Raw genomic sequence first — 4,788 nt, forward strand, 5'->3', positions numbered from 1 at the left:
CTAATTCTAATGTAAACCCGACATATATATATTTTCTATTTGACCTATTCAGGGAGAATTTCTCAGTTTGATGTCCTTGAGAACCTAATTCAAGGATATGGAAATCGATGTGATGGCAACTATTCGGTGACTCGACCGAGAATTAACAATCTAATAGTTCCAGCTGATGGCCTAATAGTTTCAATGAACGAAGATGCTATAACGAAGTATATACCTGTAATTGGGACCTTACTATTACGCTATGTGCAGAGAGCGTGAGGCAGACCCACGAGGCAGCCTCCTCCGACAATTGCTTCGCTCGAGTTTCCTTTTGTCGACTCAGTCACGTAGTAGGCGAAGCAGGATGAACCACAATTAAGATTTCGATAAAATTCTTCTAAACGAAGCTAGTGACAGACTGTGATTTTGATCTTGCCAAAATCCAACAATAGTTGGCTCGTCCTGAGGCAGGTACCCATATCTGTCTCGCACTGTATTGTACACACTTTTGGATTGTCAGTCACTATCTTCCTTTTTTTGTCATTTGTAATCAATCATTGTCATTTGTAATCTAATACTTTAGGTTCCAATTACAAGTATACGTAGTTTGTTGTAAGATGTTTGCTCGTTACGGTATTATGATTTTCTTGGTTACAATAAACGAATACTATACGCGTACTGTAATGAATAGTTCTTACGACTGTGAATCCTAAAAAGTTGTATCAAAGGATTGGAAACATATGATATATAAAACGGAAAATTCTTAGTTGTACAATGATGTGTGAAAATGAATATAAGACGAAGATAAATACTAAGATAAAAAAATCAAATATTTTATACGTTAAAACGCACGATTACTCGTGTTTGATAATTCATTAGCATGCATTTGCATGGATTCAATATTCATCAATATTTTATACATAATTTTGCGTAATAAATACCTACGATAAATTCTTCAAATCTGTTGTGATACTTCTAATACATATTTCACGTTTTTATTTAAATCGTTTAACTAAATTAGATAATTGTGCTATCGTATTGTAAAATTATCGATTAATATTCGTTTCCATCATAATAACAAAACGTAAATTAATTATGTTAATATTTGTTTGAAATGTTATGTAAACACATCTTTGATCGTAGTTCCATGTGGAATTACATTAGCATACTAAGTGTGTTCTGCACGTGCCACTCACAATTAGATTTCATTCATTTACATTTCTGTGGTATTAGAACGCTTAAGTTTTGCTTTGGGTAAAAGTGAAAACAGAAAGGATCGTCGTCATAATATATTCTTAATATACGAAATGACCTTTGCGTCCATCTTATTGTTTCCTAACATGACGCGATTAATTTGAGATTTCATAGACGTCAGGAAAAATGAAATATTGCGTCAAACATCGTGTTGAATACTTGGATTAAATTTGTTAAGTCAATCTTTTAAAGCCGCTTGTCTTACCATGTCTATTTATAGAATATCCTTTATTTCATAATAAAGCATATGTTAATATGTCAAAGTTGTTCGTCAATAAAAAGTATTTATGTCGCGAGAGATCTAAATTTGTCACGAATATTAAATAAAATAATAATAAAGTATCTAAATACCTAAAGAAAAATAACAATAAAGTAGAATTACCTTTAACACATTCGCCGTGGTACGGATTTCGACTGACTTTTCCTTCACACTGATAATATGCATCATCTCAACCCTTAATTGTCATAGTATCATAGATGAAGTTTTATTTTATCATCTCGTAATAATACTATTGCAATGTTATTCGTAACTGTTCCAGACAATAATTCTTCCATCTTTTATTTCATGTCGAACAATAATTATTTAATTGCCTGACTTCATGGATGTGCCAAATGAAAAGAGATACATCGCGGTGAATCTTCAGCCGCGATATCATAAACGTGTTGAGTCTCTTTAATAACAGGCTTCTAAAGAATTAATTTCATGCTATTACGCGTTGCATATATTCTTATACATACGCTTATTACTTATCGTATGAAACGTTCAAATACTTTAGTGGGCCAGTGTATAACAAATATTATCGTGCTCAAAGATGTTATTCGAATGAATTGTTATGACGAAAGTATAAAATGGGGTGCAAGTTGGCTGATTGCCCGCTGTCTCCCTACAATCTGCCCCTGTATTCAATCACGCTCTAATAAACCAATATGTGCACGAGCTGCTTCGGAGCAATTTTCAGTGATCAATGAACCGACTATGAAAATGTCACCCGCGCTATATACTCTCTATACATATGTATATGTTATAAATAAATTTCTCTAAGCGACTTATCTCTTTCTGGGACAAGCGTTGATCTGTTCGACTTACGATCTCAGTCCTCCCGCCAAAAGGTTCGTCATCCTCCTCACCCTGTAGCCAGGACCTTCCAGGATATTCTTAGCGTCCTACGCGCGCCGTGGCGGATCATGACGTTGGATCATTGGCAAATTTCCTGCGAATTAATTAGGAGGACATGTAGTTTTTTATCGTCATCCTATGAACATCCGTGACTCTTCCGAATTCGTCGCACGAAATTATAACATCCGCGACTCTTGGGCTATTTTAGATACTTACACTGCGTACAGACAATACGAGGCTGCCTCGTGAAACGTAGCTGGCACGTGTCTAATTAACGACTGTTGATTCTTTGCGAGATCAAAGTTGCCTCTTTGTCGCTTTTCACTCTCTGTCATAATCGTAGTTGCCTCTTGTACTCTACGTCAGTCTACAAGTTTGAAGTCGGTTCAAAGAAACGACGTGGTGGATGTAAATAGGTACACGAGCTCGAAACATGGACAGCACAGGGCCGACACTTTGTTCTTAACCCCTTAATCTGCCATGTCGTGTTAGAGATATGGCAGGTGGATCGGGCTAAACATAAACAATACGTGCATGAAACTTTGTACGTTTTTCGGCCTACATGCGACAAAAGCTTTTTTTTGGCTGTATATTTCCATGAAAAATATTAGAAACTTCTTCGAGAAGAATGTTAAGCGTTGTTGAGTAAAGTAAAGTGGCAACTTTAAATCAGTTAGTTAGGTGAAAACAAAAAAGAATTGGACATCTTTAATATAATATTTGATAATATATTTTGGGAAAATATTGTCACGCTGACGAATCCATACGCAAATCAAATAACGAACAATAAAAATAAAATATTATTTAATTAAAATGAAATATTATTTATTATTCACTTCGAGATAATAAATTTTTCTTATTCAATTGGCAGTAATTACAATTGAAATTGTACCTTACACATTAAAGGAACGGTGCGATTTGCACAGCTTCGAAGGCTCAGCTAGACCGTAAAATGCCTCGAAGTCTGGCCAATCCTGCGGTTGGTTACGGCACGTGCTGTTGGAGCTTAAATCATAAGACAAAGAGTTAACGAAATATCCATTAGGCTGGACTAAGGGTCCGCTACAAATTTGTCTCTGAATGTCCATACTTAACGTCAAATAAATAACAAATAATAGCTGCCGCTGTAGCATTAGATCACATGAATATCACGCAATCTTTTTGTTTATACGCGCTTCTTCACTCGTCTTGATTAACCGGTTATACGTTAAGACAAGCGGCAGTTCGAGCAAAATAGTTTCGTGGTATTTGTACGTAAGGTAGGTTTTAAAATTCTTTGTCAAGCTCGAGCTTGTGCATATCGATAGTCTAATGGCTCTCAGAGACCTTGACACGTATCACCTCTGTAAAGGATGCGTGCTACTCGCCATTCGTTTCCTATATTTTCTTTTTCCTTTTTCAGAAAGAAGAAGTATAATGTTTCCACGTTTCGAAGAAAACAGAGTTTAACACCACATAGCTTTAAGTTAGACAAACGTTAGTAGGCGTGTAATTGACTTTTTAAATCCGATCTTGCGCAACAGGAGACTTCATGCAAAAATCCATTACATTTTCCATTACAGACTTTTCGCGCGTAGGATAATCATCTGTCAATCGTTTTTCCTTTGATGAGAAATTAGTCAAACATGCGTATACTTGACGAGTTTCCAGATTCAGTATTTCAATTCTATTGACGATCTCTTCTGATTGACGTTTTCGATAAACTGCGGCATTGCATAACGACCATCGTTTTTGATTAATACGAAACCGTTTGAACGAAAAGGAAACATTCTTGATATTTCTGTTCCTCTATTTGGAAGGTTGAAGTAAGGATGAAATGACGCTACGATGCTACCTTTAGCTATATGTATGTATATGTACCATACATATTTTTAAAAACACAGAGTATTTGTTCGTCCGCGATATGCCCGCATAAGCGCAACGAAAATTTTCGTCTGACAACACCTCAAAATGAAATTATGATCTATTTAATCCTAAACTCGGGCATTCGAGCGCTTTTTAGCGAAAATGAAGAAGAAAAGCCGCCCGGTTTGAATGTTTTAGAAGGAAAATACTCTTATCGTATTTTCCTGCGTCATATACGTCATAATCTCATCATGTATGTGTTTTAGCTCTATTTTTCGTGCGTTCTAAAATCACGGAAAAATCGCCGAGATACACTCCTCGCCAAAGAGATAGCCCATGTGAACTATCTTTAATTTCTCAATGACGCATGTAAAGTTCTTCGTCTGCAATATATAATATCAAATCATTATGAGCTCAGCATATGCGGCTTGCTAGGAATAAGTCGCAATGTCGGAGATGTTTTTATGCAACCAAGGAAAATTATTCCAAACTAAGGTCGAAATGGTAGCACACTCTGTTAATATGTTTAGAAATTTCTCAGTAGTTCATGATCTATCAACGAGAAAAAATTACAGTATATATATATATATATA

The 4,788-nt window shown here is 35.7% G+C and overlaps 1 long non-coding RNA gene across 1 annotated transcript; it reads right to left on the reverse strand.

Annotated features, from left to right (window-relative positions):
- Positions 1-978: 978 nt before the first annotated feature.
- Positions 979-3,104, reverse strand: LOC112212203. Its single transcript, XR_002946013.2, has 3 exons — positions 2,567-3,104; positions 2,321-2,444; positions 979-1,920 (listed from the first exon to the last, which is right to left on the reverse strand). It is a non-coding gene; the product is annotated as an uncharacterized LOC112212203 (long non-coding RNA).
- Positions 3,105-4,788: the final 1,684 nt, after the last annotated feature.

The sequence above is a fragment of the Bombus impatiens genome, unplaced genomic scaffold (assembly GCF_000188095.3).
Source record: "Bombus impatiens unplaced genomic scaffold, BIMP_2.2 scf_0133, whole genome shotgun sequence".
Lineage (NCBI taxonomy): Eukaryota > Metazoa > Arthropoda > Insecta > Hymenoptera > Apidae > Bombus > Bombus impatiens.